The sequence below is a fragment of the Adiantum capillus-veneris genome, chromosome 22 (genome assembly GCF_014529385.1).
Source record: "Adiantum capillus-veneris isolate H3 chromosome 22, ASM1452938v2, whole genome shotgun sequence".
In the NCBI taxonomy this organism is placed as follows: domain Eukaryota; kingdom Viridiplantae; phylum Streptophyta; class Polypodiopsida; order Polypodiales; family Pteridaceae; genus Adiantum; species Adiantum capillus-veneris.
The window spans coordinates 68,936,367-68,953,411 of record NC_140952.1 but is presented as its reverse complement, the minus strand read 5'-3'; positions in this window follow the sequence as shown (position 1 = coordinate 68,953,411).

Genomic DNA, 17,045 nt, shown 5'->3' with positions numbered 1-17,045 from the left:
ATCCTCAGCATATGCAGGACCCCTCCACAATGGAGAATCTAGAAAAAATGTTACACGTATAAACATACAAATAAAGGCCAATAAGTTCTCAGTCATGGTAAGAGTAAGTAACAAAGATAAGATTTTACATTTACATACCTCTAATATAAGTAGGTACATCATTGAGGGTGTACGAAACCATGATGTATCGTGCCATTCTTTATCTGCTCTAACAGCACAGATTTGGAAGTTTAAGAGGAACAAATATGAAATAGAATAAAAAGGACTTTGACGATCATGCCGTAGAGAATCATGTCCTTCTTTCTTTTGTTTTAGTGAAGGATTTAAGAGAGAGAGAGAGAGAGAGAGAGAGAGGGGGGGGGGGGGGGGGGGGGGGGGGGATTGAAAGCAATTCAAAAGACTTTGAAATTTTACAACTTCACAAAGAAACAATACAAAATAGTTATTCAAAGTGTAGCCTTCGAGAGACCACGTTAGGGATTCTATAAGTCCAAGGACCTATGTTGTATACATTTTGCAAGATACACCTATGTTGTATACATTTTGCAAGATACAGGGTGGTGTTTCAACTTGAGTAAATATCCTCAATCGATATGGTGTAGTGTGGTCTCCAGCAACCCCCACCTGTTGTGCATTGACGGGCCTCTCGTCATTCACAAAACAAATATTAACTTGAATTTGACGATGCTCGTGGTTCGAAGAAAAGGCAACATGGTAGTATCCAAGAACTTCCATGGACATATCTCTACCTAAGTATAGCATTTCATAAACACTTACGATGATAAAACCTCGATGGGAGTGATCTCTGCAAAGGAATCCATGAATTATGTAGAGCAATAAAAGCTTAAAACTACAAATATATCATATATAAAAACTCTTACAATATAATATGAGTTTGATCAAATAAAATCACCAAAAACATAGCAGGAACTCCTCCCCTCCATTGCGGTGGATCTTCAACAGAGTAAGTCAATGTATAAGCCAATCTTCTCAAGAAAATAATAGGTCAAGTTAATAATAAACCAATTTAAAAAAGAAGATAAATACCTCGAATGAATTCAGTGATGTGACCCACTACATAGGAGGCACTGCGTCGAGGAGCCATCTGTGGGAAATACTTTGATCTAAGAGATATGAATAAGATTTAACATCAAGTGTGTCTGACTTTAAGTGAGATCCACAATGTCAATTTGAACTTATTATTATGAGCTCGCTAGTTGTAATACTTCCTTGAATACAATGTTTGGAGTGTAGTAACACTCCGCTTGAGTGTTTTCAGTATTGACAATAATCCTCATAGAAGCTGCACTTCGTACACGTGACATTGCAACATACAACTGTCCATGAGAGAAGATCAATGACTCAAGATATAGACCAAGAATTCCAAGTGTTTGCCCTTGTGCTTTGTTAATAGTCATCCCAAAAGCAAGCCTGATTGGAGATTGACGACGCTTCATTTGAAATGGAAGCCCCTGATGGCTTCCAATAATAAAGTCAATCCTTGGAAGAAAAACTCTCTCTCCAATATTTGATCATGTAACTATCTCTGCCTCAATTACCTTATGATGAAATTGTTTGCATATCAATCTAGTTCCGTTGCATAATCCACGTCTTGGATCCAAATCCCGCAGCAACATGATAGAAGCATTTTCTTTCAAGACTAAAGCATGAGGTGGAAAACCACCACCAAGAGTAAGGCTATTCAGATATTCAATTGTGTACAAATGTGTGTTTTCCTCTGTCATACAAATTGAATCTGCACTGAAATACTCTTTGCAATCTCCATGCATTCTTTGCAATGCATAGTCATTAATTAAATCCACCTCTTTATTCCGTGGAGCAAGTATTGCTCGATCTCTGAAAAAAGTTGCATGATCTTGCAAATGACACAAATCTCTATATATAAAGCTTAGAAGATCTGCCAAACTATTTCGTGGAAGCATCATGTGTGAAGGTATTTTGACTCTATCTAAGTCTCGTCCATCATCCATAACCCCATTGCCAATATCAAGCACCCAACGGAAAAAACTTTGTTGAAGCGAATTTGAACCGCAATCAACTATACGCATATTTTTGGAAAGCCTCAGTATCTTCGTGTATTTCCATATGTGAGAATGACACAACGAAGCATTTACAATGTCTGTACGACTACCTTTTGGTACAGCAGGTAGTATTTGTCGAAAGTTACCTCCAAGCAAAATGACTTTTCCACCAAACAAAGTATCTCGCTGCATAATATCTCTTAAAGTTCTGTCGGCCCCTCCTCGTCCTCACCCTTGGCTGCAGTTGGGCTTGTTAGCTCAGTCTGTTGGGGTTAAGGCCAATGTGCCTTGACCGGTCGCCCAGGTCATGGGCGCCCGGGCGCCCACTGTTACCCTATACTTATAGTGAGTATACTGTATAGGGGGAGCTGCCACTTCAGAGTCTCCCCACCCACATCGTGTGTGTCTCTCCTTCTCTCTCTCTCTCACTCTCCGCCTGTGGTGCTCCCCGATCCCCTTCAATTGGTATCAGATCGTAGGTGCAGAGGGAGCGCGTGTGTGCACAGTCACGACGACAGCGGAGAGCCAGTTTCATTCTCGAAATCGCGTCCGCGCGCGCGCACTTTCAAGAGTGCAAACAGGGTTTCGACTTCGGCATCGGCAAATTCAGCTTTTCGAGAGCGTTTCCATCAGGCGTCCTAGAGATTTACCCCCCTTTCGAAGCCATTCGAGCCATCAAAAACCTCATTCGAGCTACGGTTGAGGAGCTGCATTTTTCAGCCCTCTTTTGGCAGTTTATGCTGCGTTTTTGGGTCGAAACGGAGGTTTTTGGCATAGCTTTCACACCCGGGCTCGGATACATGTGATCCAGGAGTCTACCTTGGGGTTTTGGCACGCTCCGGACGCGCTCGTCATATCAGAATTTTTAAATTCTGAACGCTGAATTTTCTGTAGCAGCAGTTGTTTATTGTGTGTTGAGGATGCCACACATGGTTTGCTCTGAGATGTGAGAGTGATATTTGCTGCAAGTTTCCTCACAGGTGGGAGGATACGATGTATGCCTTATGTGGTTTGATGCTCAGGGAGACTAATGGGATTGCATTTTGAGCTCGGCAATGTATGCCTCGAGCATGTTTTTTGGCAGTCACAGGTAGAGAAGATATTTGTGTACTAGATTTGCAGGTGTTTGCAATGATGTATGCAAAGTGTGGAGATTGGTGCATGCATTTGGAGTGCGGTTTGATGCGCTTTGGTTGCTCATGGTTTTGAGTGTACAGTCAGTTTGGTTACTGGTTTTGTGGCCGTTTTACTGACGAAACTCTGGCGAAATTTTCCCAGGAGTTTTATGCGTATCATTTATGCGATCTAGGTAGAGATTGCGGGTTGCACTCAACATTTGCATGCGGTATTCTCTACAGGTGGGAGATTTTTGCATATGTATGCATCGATACCGCACAGTGTGGGCTTGGTGATTAGCTCACAGATTGCAGTGTGATACTAGAGTAGGCGAGGCTTGTATTGACATTGCGGGCGCTCTACTTTGGAGTGTGTCTCACAGGTTTTACATTGTGTTTCTGGCCATATTGGTAGACAGTTTTCAGGTGTTGTTGGTGAGGTGGTTTTGCTATCTAGCTTGCTACTTGTGCTCATGGCAGAGACAGGTGATCGATCAGATTGTGATCTCTCACAGATGCGCGTGTTTGATGGGTCAGACTTTGCGGCATGGAGAGAGTGTATGCTTGATGCATTGACACAGCAAGGGTTGCATCGACCATTGAGTGGTGATGTAGGTAGACCTTCAAACATGTCTGACGATCAGTGGCAGGAGCTAGAGGAGATGGCACTATCTACACTCTCTTTGCACCTTGTGGAATCTGTATATGCTCTTGTTATCTACTTCGAGAGCACTTTGGCGCAGATAACATGATATGTATGATAGATCTGAGTCATCACGGACTCGTGTGAGACATGTACATTCACGAGCACGCCGACAGGTGACATGGTGGTATTGTGGTCATTGTGGACACGTTAGACGGCGCTATGTTCATCGTATGCGACATCGTAGCAGACACGGCAATCTCAGAGATGTATGTAGTGATGCCATGGACTCAGTTGCTTTGACAGTTGAGGCAGATGCAGTGTCGGAGTATACTAGTGACGGGGATGTCACTTCTACCTCGAGCTATGCACGAGATGCTATACATGTGGATAGTGCACTCCCTTCGCAGTGGTTGCTAGACGCAGATGCTATGTTTCATGTCACGCCGCATCATGAATGGTTTTGTAGCTATTCTAGCGGGATGCTTGGCAGTGTACGTTTGACCGATGGATCGGTGCATGCGATAGCAGGTGCAGGAGATGTGAGACAGTCATTACCGAGTGGTGCATCTTACTTGTTACGACATGTGCCCTATGTACCAGATTTGACAGTGAGTTTGATCTCAATTGGTCAGCTTAGAGATTGTGGATGTCAAATTTCGCTACGAAAGCAAGATTTTGTGATGCATTTGGGTTCGCTAGTGATTGCGAGAGGTGCCAGGAGTGGTACAGGTTACCCATTGCATGTGGATCACGCGAGAGACGGTGTTGTCTCTGTGATCACACAGCCAGGTAGAGAGCGAGAGAGCAGGCGAGTCTCTTTTGCTTGTGGGTTGCAGGATGCTTTGCATGGAGTGCAGAGCAGTGACCTTGTTGTGCAGGTTGCGTCTACGGATGCACAGGTAGAGCGGGACAGCTCTAGTGAGTCACAGCAGGATGAGTCATCAGAGGTGATGACAGAGATGACTCACATGGATGCTGAGATGTCGGCTATTGTGGAGTCATTTCTTGATATGCTTATGCCAGAGCTTGATGCAGATTCAGGACAGATGGATACTCTTGGTACACATGTGATATGTGGTGGGCACGAGGAGTCACTCCGGAGCTCGGAGTCAGAGTGCCATGGTCTCTATGATAGGGGACAGGATTGCCATGAGTTGAGTTTTGAGTTGGAGGTGGCAGAGGTTGCCAGGGTTGCATCAACATTCGGTGTCCTCATGTACGAGATGCTGATCTCGAGGCCCGACATAGCAGCTGCAGTGGGAGCATTTGCAGCAGGGTTGATTAGTTGTTCAATGACTGATCTCGGCATAGAGCATAGGGGAGGTTTGCAGGTATTGGACTGATACTTGCAGGAGTGCATGAGCTCTTGTAGACTCTTTGCAGAGCTTGGAGCTAGCTCTGTGTGGCTTCCGCAGCGGGATGTTTGTCTATCAGTAGAGCCGGATGCACTAGCTCATCGAGAGTCAGTGGGCATAGGTTGAGAGAATCTCTCACCTTCTATTAGTTGTACACTAGTAGATCTTGCTTAAAGCCACATTGGCCTTTAAGTGGGAGGTTGTTGGGGTTAAGGCCTATGTGCCTTGACCGGTCGCCCAGGTCATGGGCGCCCGCCCACTGTTACCCTATACTTATAGTGAGTATACTGTATAGGGGGAGCTGCCACTTCAGAGTGTCCCCACCCACATCGTGTGTGTCTCCCCTTCTCTCTCTCTCACTCTCCGTCTGTGGTGCTCCCCGATCCCCTTCACAGTCCATGCATATGCGTCCTCGAATCTGTTACGGCCCCTCCTCGTCCTCACCCTTGGCTACCGACTGCTTGTTAGTACCCTCAGTCCTGCATCCTCGAATCTGTTACGGCCCCTCCTCGTCCTCACCCTTGGCTACCGACTGCTTGTTAGAACCCTCAGTCCATGCATAGCCGCTGCGGGGGGGGGGGGGGGGGGGGGGGGAGAGAGAGGGAGAGAGAGAGAGAGAGAGAGAGAGAGAGAGAGAGAGAGAGAGAGAGAGAGAGAGAGAGAGAGAGAGAGAGAGAGAGAGAGAGAGAGAGAGAGAGAGAGAGAGCGCTGGACATGAAAAGCAAGCATGAACATGAAAAGCAAGTTAAAGCATGACAAAGAGCAACGTACCAAGCTGGCTTCGAGCCTCATGCGTGTTCTTCTTCTTCTTCTTCTTCTTCTTCTTCTTCTTCTTCTCTCTCTCTCTCTCTCTCTCTCTCTCTCTCTCTCTCTCTCTCTCTCTCTCTCTCTCTCTCTCTCTCTCTCTCTCTCTCTCTCTCTCTCTCTCTCTCTCTCTCTCTCTCTCATTCGTACTTCACGGAGAGCAGGGAACGACTATGTTCATGAGGTGCTAATGAGGTAGTGTGTACTTCACTGAGCACAGAATATGGGTACTGAGGTTCCCTGCAATCCGCCAGCGATTGTACTTCAATGCGTACTTGAAAGCTACCCAGAGCCACCACCAGCGCTATGATGAAAAGCGGGTTAATATTGCAGTAGGTATATTTTTTGCTATATTCGCAGCCTTCATTCGCCCCTTCATTTTTTTTTGTCGTACGCCTTCACGTCGCAGAAGTCGACACGTGGCATAGGAAGGCTTCCGCCATAGTATGTTAGCAAATAGTATACTAGTACGGCCGACCGCCTTCGGCGGCCTCTCTCTCTTCCCCTCTCTCCCTCTTTATCGCGTGCAACAGCTTTTTTTCATTTTGGATTTTAGCCTTCAGGTCGCAGATTGCAACACGTGTAAAGGGAAGCCCTTCCGCTTATGTTAATAGATATTAATGTCATACTTTCAAATTTTCTATATAGGATAGTGCTCCAAGGCATTGTGAATGAGTTTTTCATATTTGTTGTCTTTGTACCTCTTTATAGATTTAACTCACAGTTCTGAGTTTAGACAAACAGGGTGGCATTAGGAAATTTCAGAGGTCATTTGGAGGGCCATATGAAGAGAGAGAGAAATAGAGCGCGTCCAATGAGCACGAAGGCTACGTTACGTAGGAAAGTACGTGGAAAGACTCAAAAAATAGGAAAATAGCATAAAACTTTCACGACTCTAGGATTGTAGCATCGTAATTTCCTTCCTTTTACCGAGCTTTTAGGTGCTTGCATGTGGTCCCACTTCTGATATTCTCTTATGGTCATTAACGTACTGGAGGGTGACCATTAAGCCCGCACAAGATATTGGAATTCTAAAACACTTTCCCTCCATTAGAATGCTTTCAAAGTGAATCTCCCTCCACTAAAGCTTTTCTCTGAGAGCTATGGCTTCCACGTCTTCTCGCCCAAGAAGCTCCAGGTGTTTATTGTCTCTCACACCAACAACCAACAACTGCACTTTGCATAGAAGGCCAAGTAGTAGCATATTCTCAATTACAATATCAACTTAAATAAGTGCAGAGAACCAATGGGTTGGACAAAGGATAAACAAAGGTTCATGGGTCCTCATGCAACCAAGAAGACCCAAGAGGTCTAGTGGTATCAACGTTTACCGCTCAGCATGGAAGGCCAGAGTGTTGGATTTCAAAGTTGAAATCAGCAAAAGATCTGTAAAGGAAGTTCTTGTTCAGCATGTGTTTACCCATCCAGAGGTGATAGCAAACGGTGGAAATGTATCAGATATACATCAACCACGTTGCAATTGTAAGTACTCTTGACATGTGAACTTATTGATACTCTCATTATAACTTTTCTTAAATATTTTGCAATGTTTCTCCCGCTTCTTATGAGCAATGTCTCCATTCTTCACAGCTCAATTACATTAGATTTGTCATTTTTACTTATTGATACTCTTAGTTTAACTCTTCTTATATATATTGCAGATGTTTATCCCTCTTCTTATGAGCAATGGGAGCCTGTGGAGTGCATAATAAGACTCTTCCATGTTGTTCATGCCCACATTGGTTCTCTACAGTATTCAGGGAGGAGCAGCAAAAGCCTGGCTGATGAGGGAATATTTTTTTATGACCACTTCTACCAACTCACCTCGGGGAATAAGAATGGCATGTTGGTGAAAGTGCCTCTACCAACCGATTGGAACACTGTGGACTGGCCAGTTCTCGAGGAAACAATGGTGGAGGCAATGCAAAGTAAGCTCTACAAGGATATACAGAGGTCTCTACATAGCTCTATTCCCACCAAACTGGTTAGAATTGCAAACTTTTGTCCTGTTGCACTCTTCATAGAGTTTTTTCATAGCTACAACATCCGTGTTACGAAAACTATGTTCATGTGCAAGTCATTTAAGCAGTCATCCTGTGACAAACTTCTTGACAGAGGATGGTATGTAAAGGAAGAGATTGGTTTACGGTGCAAGGTTGCGCTTGATACTCTAGTTGTCAAGTACATGATTGCAAGCCAATCACTGTTACTCTCGTTTTGGTATATGCGATCACAAATGCTCAATGGTAAGTACATTCCTATGGACCAGGTTTCTGCAGGTTTGGAAGATAATCCTGTTGTGGATGTGGAAGTGATTGATAAAGAGCATGGCCTACTGTTGGTGGTTACAATAAGGGAGCTATGCAGTCTTCAGCATTTGCGGCATGACATAATTGAAGAGTCAATGGACAGGGACCTATCAGATTTTTCCTTTTTCCTAGCTGGCCGTAAGGTGATGCGGCGAAGGAAAAAAGATATTTTGTGCAAAGAGTTGGATAGTCGGGTTGAAGTAGTGTCAATGTAACAGATATTCTTGTGAACCCAAGTGTATACAAATGACTTTCAATACATGAAGTTTATTGAGCTCATTTTTCAATTGTGCCCTGTGAAAAAGTGTGCTTGAAATACATTTCTTTACCATGTCAAATCTCTCTCTCTCTCTCTCTCTCTCTCTCTCTCTCTCTCTCTCTCTCAATGTTAGACAAGACAAAGACATGATAGAAGAGTCATCTTAATTCATTAGAAAGTACAAACTCGTCCGTGAACAATGGACTGAGATACAATTTCTGTAAGTATGGAGTCAAAATTTCTTCAAGGTAAAAATCGAAGGAATGCCCCTCGAAAGAAGGTGGTGAGATAGTTGTTCCCGGCGGATTTAATTCTCCATTTTCAGGAGTATCATCAATCAGTAGTGTATTAGTTGCATCAAAGGGTACACCGATTTGGCTAAACCGTTTGTACAAAAGAGGTAAGTGTGGTTTTCTAGGGTGGTAGTGGCCCTCAACGGTAACTCATTTTCTTTGATCATACAAAAAGGCAAAATCTGACATGTGAGTGCCGCATACACTGCAAACTATTGTAACTAGTGGCGACAAGTTTTGCCTTTGCATTGAAGACCATATGGCAACTCTGAAGCGCGGAAGAAGAAACCGAATAAATTCCTTGGTTCCTGGACAAACCACGACTCGACAAGTTCCCATCCGAAACGTTTGCAAATCCTCAAAGGGTTCTCTGTCACTGAGAGGCACGCGCATCAGCAGCAATCCATTGACGTCCAAGATAATCAACCTCTGTAAAAGTTGACAAGTACATATAAGTAGTTAGAAGCTGAACATATTTTGCCATACTTGAATAGACATTAGCAGAACAACCATATCTATAGGTAGCAAGGGTCCATACTGGGTCTCTGTAGTGTTGATGTCGTTGTTGCTCTCCTCTGCTTTAGCTTCATCATTCACATCTTCATAGTCATCATTCACATCTTCATCAGGGGTCTCTCCCATGGCTCTTTCTGCCTCATTCAAGGTTTCCTCCAAGGTCTTTTCCTCTCCCTCGGTTGACCGGCTTGCCTCATACATCCTTGCCTGATCCATATCAGTTTGCTCATCTCTAGACCTGCTTTCCTCATCCATATCCTTTTGCTCATCTATAGGCCTGCTTTCCTCATCTTGGGTTTCATCCATAGGCTCTTTTGGCTCCTCCACTGGCTGACTTGGCTCTTTCATTGTCTCCTCTGGTTGTACACTAGCACCTTCCATATGCTCATTTGACCTTTCCTCATCCTCGGCTCTTTCATCTTCTGCTGATATGACCCCCTCGGCCCGTTGTGATTCCACTGTATCGGATGCAGGGATTTGCGTGGTGGCACGTCATGTATTGTTAGATCAATAGTGCGGTCATCCAAGCCGCTATCTTCAAGCTCTCTGGGGCTAGACATAGTAAGCAGGTGTTGTATTAAACTTACCCGGTATCTTTGCAAATAATCATATGTGTAGTTTTTTAAAGCACTCTGCAAAATTGAAATACCACATGGTGAGAATTCTTTTATAAACTAAACCAAAACTGACTGAATGCATTGCCAAATGGTTACCTTAGTCATGAAAGGTTTTAATGCAAAGTAGCTTTGCAGGACATATTCTGCATGGAGAAGACATCTCCAGCCGCAAGAATTTCCATCGGTTTGATTTGGGACAGTTACATCTTTGATTGGGGCCTTGTATAGTTCATACCTTCCACATAGCTTGCCATAGGCAAGCAACAACCTCTTTATACAACTGCACAAAGCAGCGTCAAGATGTTAGCATGAGGCTTCAAATTTACATGGATATCTATAAGAAAAACTTTCTGATACAAAACACTTATACAGCCTAATTTCAGGGTGGGTTCCTTTTATTGAATTGAACACCCACACTGCTGGTTGGTCAACATCAAGGCATATGAGACTCCATTGATGGTTGTTCTCATATGGAAAGATGATGACAGTAACTTCCAGCATAGCACATTGGAGAAACCAACTCTCAAAGGTCCCAGATGGACTGTTCTTTTGTCTAATAATCACTGACATTTGTGGATCAAGAAGAAACACCTCTGTGTGGGTGTGCAGTGGGAGTTGACTTTTGATCAGGCTGCAGAGAGTTTACCTGAGTTAGCAAACCTATTATCTGAGTTTTCAAAGCTAGCAAGATAGTAACACTTACTTAAGACAAGCATAGATAATTGTGTCTGAAATCTGAGCATCTGGATTCTGCAATAAATTAATGTCCACTTTTTCCAGAGCTAGCTTTCTGGCTCCATCTACAAATGGTATCTCTGCAAGCAAACCATCCTTCATTGAAAGTAGAGTTTCTTGATTGCTTGCCTCTATGGACAGGGTCACATTGCATTCTGTTTGCCTCTGGGACTCCACTGCTACTTTTTCTTTCTCCTTAAGCTCTACTTCCCTCATGTCCTGTGTTTGGCGAGCAATAGTCTCTGCCCTTGCCCTTGTATTCACATCATGTGTGACATCTACAACTATGAGTTGTGGCACTAGCTCAGGGGGGTATAACAAAATTTCCCTCATTTTCTTATCCCTGCAGACATTGGGGACCAGTAGTTTGTCATACCTCCACCTTATTCTTTTCAGTGTCTCACTATCTTTGTCCATTATAGTAACCCTGTGGGCATGGGCTGCAACAATGGTGATGTCACTGAAGTACTCCAGTAGGAAGTCCTCTGCTGCTTCTTGTAGAGCCATTAATGCCACCACCTTCCACCTTTTGGTGCCCCAGGTAGCTTCTTCACATATGGACCTCACCATCCTCTGAAAGGGCAGCTTTGGTATGCATAAATCTACACATTTCTGTGCCTTTCTGATTTCTCTGAAAAGTCCCATGCAGGTTTGTAACTTCTTCACCCTTGGACCTTTCAGAATTTTATTGGGTTTTCCAGGTCTTTTCTTTGGGGTTGCAGATCTGCTACTTGCCTTAGCTACTAATCCTGGTCCCTTGCCTGCCTTCCTTGCAGTGGCTTTTGTTCTAGCCATTTCACTGTATACAAAAAGAGGAGTCTCTCTCTCTCTCTCTCTCTCTCTCTCTCTCTCTCTCTCTCTTTCTCCCTCTCCCTCTCCTTTCTATAGCTTAGCATATTTAAATAGAGAGAGTGTGAGAGACTCCCATTACTAAAGGTGCACGTGGAGCATGTTTTGACCTCAAAAAACACCTCCACGCGCCATTAGTATAAGGTAAAAGAAGGACTCACTCTCTCTCTCTCTCTTTCCCCCGCCTTACATCCTCTCTCTCTATAACACTCACACATACATTGGTCGATGCACAGTACTAACGGCGCGCATAGAGACATGCACACCGGTTATGCCTCTCTACGCGCGCCTTTAGTATAGAGAGAGAGAGAGAGAGAGAGAGAGAGAGAGAGAGAGAGAGAGAGAGAGAGAGAGACTGTGTGTGTGTGTGTATTTGTGTGTGTGTGTGTAAGTTATATTTGTGTGTGTGTGTGTTTGTGAGTGTGTGTGTGTGTGTCTTTGTATGTGTGTGTGTGTGTGTGTGTCTGTGTGTGTCTCTGTGTGTGTGTTATATTTGTGTCTCTGTGTGTTTGTGTGTATGTTATATTTGTTTGTATCTGTGTGTGTTTGTGTTTGTGTGTGTATGTTAGATTTGTGTGTCTCTGGGTTTGTGAGTGTGTGTGTCTTTGGTGTGTATGTTATATTTGTGTCTCTGTGTGTTTGTGTGTGTTATTATATTTGTCTGTTTATGTGTGTGTGTGTGTGTGTGTGTGTGTGTGTGTGTGTGTCTGTGTGTGTGTGTGTGTGTGTGTGTATGTTTTATTTGTGTGTCTGTGTGTTTGTGAGTGTGTGTGTGTGTGTGTCTGTGTGTGTGTGTGTGTGTGTGTGTGTGTGTGTTGTGTTTGTGACTGTATGTGTGTGTTGTTTGTTAAGACAGAGCTAGATATGCAATATACTGTGACAGAAACACACACACACAGAGAGAGAGAGAGGCAAAGGCAGAGGGAAATTTCAGAAGCAGAGGGAGAGAGAGAGAGGGCCAAACCTCCTGAGGACGCAGACCTTCGTTATTTCTAAGATGGGTCGGCTTGCTGTCGGAGACGCAGACGACGGCTCTCTCTCTCTCTCTCTCTCTCTCTCTCTCTCTCTCTCTCTCTCTCTCTCTCTCTCTCTCTCTCTTTCAGTCACTCTCTTTCACGAGGTGTGGTTTTTCTCTCTCATGACCTCTACATATGACGTACAAAAGTATACGGTCTCAATAATGACCGCACGTGCGACAACATGTAATTATACTCTATTTTATAGTAACACGTGAGGCGCCGCCGTGTGTATCCGTTATAAGTGTGATTTTGAGAGAGAGAAAGAGAGAGAACAATAGAAAGAGAGAGAGAGAGAGAGAGAGAGAGAGAGAGAGCGAGAGAGAGAGAGAGAGAGAGAGAGAGACTCATTACTGCCAGAGAGTGATAGAGAGAGAGTGATAGAGAGACAGATAGAGAGAGAGAGAGAGAACCATAGAAAGAGAGAAGGAGAGAGAGAGAGACAGATTGAGAGAGAGATAGAGAGAGGGACTCCTTACTCTCAGAGAGAGAGAGCGAGAGAGACAGAGTCAGTTTGACAGACAAAAAGCACACACACACACACCCATACTGTTGTTCAACACACACACACCTCAACACATACTTCCATAGACAGACACACACACACACACATACACACAGACACACACACAGAGACATACACACTCTCTCTCTCCCTCCCCTCTCTCTCCCCATTACTAACGGCGCGTAGAGCCAACCAAACACTGACTGCATCTCTCTCCGCGCGCCTATAGTATAGTTATGTCTCTCTCTCTCTCTCTCTCTCTCTCTCTCTCTCTCTCTCTCTCTCTCTCTCTCTCTCTCTCTCTCTCTCTCTCTTACACACACAGCCGTTTTTTGACCTAGTAGACAGCAGTTCACTCTTTTGACCATAACTTGCTCATCCGAACTCCGATTTAGGTGATCTATAGCCTCAATCGAAGAGCACGAAGCCCTCTACGCATTGATGTAAAGACAGAATTTTTCTGTGTAATGGAAGGCTTTGCTGTAACAGCATCTCAGAACTGAAAAAACTATCAAAACTTTGCGTTTTTGTTGCCGACTTGAAGGCAATGTCAGACAAAACTCGCAAGGGTGGAAAAGCCACACTCGCCATGGAGAATGATGCAAAATCTCCAAGGAATTTGGATGCTAATCCAACCACATCGTCTACAACAACGGAAGCAATGATCATGGCTTACTTGATCTCGTTACAAGAAACCGTCAACAAGCAAGGTGAAGAGTTGCGCGCACTTGCAATGGAGAATGGTACTTTAAGAGTTCTCGTTGTGGAGAATGAACACCTCAAGAAGGTTCTTGAAATGCAAACAACGCGCTTGATGCATCTTGAGAATGAAGTTCAAGAATGTAAACGCTCTCTTGTGGACATGAATGTAGTGAAAGAGCGCTTGAGCAAAGTTGAGAGTGATCATGTATTGAAAGAGGAAACGATAGATACAATACGACATGATGTATGTGAGATGAGAAATGCATCCAAATCATGGGCTGATATATGTAAGGATAATGTGGTTTCTACATCTCTTATCACGCAAGCCGTTGTCCAAGCAAAGAATGTAGAGAATGTGGACACTCAAGAATTGCAAGAACGACAAAAACGCTCAAAGAACATCGTCATTCGTGGAATCAAGGAGGAAAGCATGGAAACACCCCAATCTCTTGCGGTTGCTATTGAAGAGTTTTTTGCTACACACTTTGGCATGTCAGGAATCATGGCTTATGGTGCACATCGAGTTGGAAAACAAGGAGTCCCTCGCTCGGGAGAAAGACCTATTGTATGTACCATGGCTGATGAGGTAAAGAGAAAGATCATCCTTGACAATGGTTGGATCTACCTCAAAGGAACGGGTTGTAATGTATATGAGGATCGCACTCTTATGCAACAAAATGTACGTCGCAAAGCATACGAGGAAAGAAGCAAGAAGGTTAAGGTATCATCTCAAGAAGAAAAGGCACTTGAGGAGGATGCAAGTCCACCCAACAAATAGGGACACGTGATCTATGAGACCAACTCACGCTTGCGAATAAGCTTTTGGAATTGTAACGGGTATCCATGGAATGCGGGAATTGGCATTGATGAGCTTACCAATGACTCCGATGTGATACTTCTTGTCGAAACATGGGAGCATGATGCGCAACGAATTCTTGGATTTGACAAATACGATGTACATTCTTTGATGTGGGCCAAAAATGCAAAGCAACGAAGAGGCCAAGGAGGCATAGCATGTATGACCAAAAAGGGTTTGAAAGATGTTTCCATTGTCAAAGAAGATAAGTATAAACGCTACTTATGGTTGAAAATCAGCCCACCAAATGGTCAAGTCATGTTTGTGGCCGGCTGCTACATTCCTCACTATGACTCCAACTTTTATGCTCGCTTGAATATGGATAGAGATCAGCCCTTTGTTGAACTAGAGGAAGACATTGCTTATTACAAGGATCAAGGTGAAGTCATTGTTTTTGGAGACATGAATGCTCGCACAAATATGTTACAACACGACACACAACAAGTCGACATGCCGCATGTATCAAGAAGAGTGGATGACTCATACATGTATAATCGAAGTTCTAATGATGCAAAAGAAGTGGATCACTATGGAAAGTCACTTCTACATATGTGCAATAGTACCGGAATGCTCATTGCAAATGGTGTATCTCTATGGCAAGGCACCAATGACTTTACATGTAGAAAGCACAATGGTGCTAGCGTGATTGACTATATGTTGTTCTCAGAAGCCACTCTAGAATGCATACAAAGCTTTACACTTGGTGAATGGAATCCGGAATCGGATCATAGGATGTTATGTATTGACCTCAAGTGTGGTAAACGGCCCGAGCATGTAGCCTCCAATCATGATGTGAATCATTTGTACCTACATCTAGACTTCAAACGAGCACTTATATATGCTGATATGGTGGACCAAATGTTAAGCATGATAGAGCATCAAGGGAGCCCAACATTAGAATGCAAGTGGAAAGTTTTCAAAGAAGTAATTTTCTCTTGTGCGAAGGAATGCTTTTCGGCGAAACACATGTCTTGCAAAAGGTCTAAGAAGGGTAGCACCAAGAAGAAATGGTTTGACATGGAATGTAGTCAAGCCCGAAAACACTTGCTAAGATTGGATGCAATCAAAGACAAGGAAGTTTACTTGGAATGTTCACACACATACAAAGCACTTGTTCAAAAGAAGAGGAGAAGGTGGGAAGTCGAAAAACAACTTTTTTTAGCACAAGAGAAAGCACATGCATGTGGCAAGTTTTGGCAAAACCTAAAAGGCAAGCGCGTTGAGAGCTTTGGTGACTTGACTCTTGAGGATATGTATATGCATTGTAAGAACCTCTATGAGCAACCCAATGTTGATAAGATGGAGGGTTGTAGCTCCCTTCCATTTATGTCTCCCTTCTTTACCATTGAAGATGTATGCCGCGCGCTTGAGAAACTTGCTACTCGCAAGGCAGGTGACCTTCAAGGTGTCAAGGCTGAAATGATTAAATGGACAAGCAAGAAAACACAATATTGGATATGCGATATGTTTAACCTTGCACTTCAGTATGGCATGCCTCATGATTGGAGTGCAAATTGGATCAAACCTTTGCACAAAGGAGGAGATGTAAACAATGTGAACAACTATCGCACTATAATGGTTGGTTCTTTGATGGCAAAGTTATTTGGATGTATCATGGAGATGAAGATAAGTGAATGGGCTGAAAAGAATGGCAAATGTGCGCTTGGCCAAGCAGGTTTTCGAAAGCATCATAGCACTATTGATCACCTTGTCACTCTTCGAGTTCTTATGGAAGCGTCTCGATTGAAAGGAAAAAAGTTGTATTGTTGCTTTGTGGATTTCAAGAAAGCTTTTGACATGGTACCGCGAGGAAATCTTTGGAGACGTATGCAAAGCCTTCAAGTGCCGAGAGAATTTATGCATGCAGTCTTTCGCATCTACCAAAAAGTGATATGTCGATTACGTATGGGAGATGGAATTTCAGAATTTTTTGCAAGCACTATTGGTGTCAAACAAGGATGCCCACTTTCCCCAACCCTCTTTGGGCTACTCATTGATGAATTGGAATACATGGTTCTTGATTTTATGCAGCAAGAAGGCATAGAAGAGGTTAAGATTGGAAATGCGGTGATCATGCTTTTGCTTTATGCCGATGATGTAGTGCTCTTGGCACATACCTTAGAAGATGCACAAAAGCTTATGAGTGTCTTGGAACGCTTTTGCATAGATAGCGGGCTGATCGTGAATGGATCCAAAACCAAGGTTATGCTTGTAAAGACCCTCAATGACGAAAATCCATGCATTGTATACAACAATGAGAAACTTGAAGTGGTAGATCACTTCAAGTACCTTGGCCTTGAGGTTCCATCCAATCATAAATGGAAGGATTGTGCAATGCGTCGCTTGGAAGCCGGAAAGAGGGCTTATTATGCATTTGAGAACATGTGCAATGCAGGAGAGATCAAGTGTTGGGCTCTCAAAAAGTA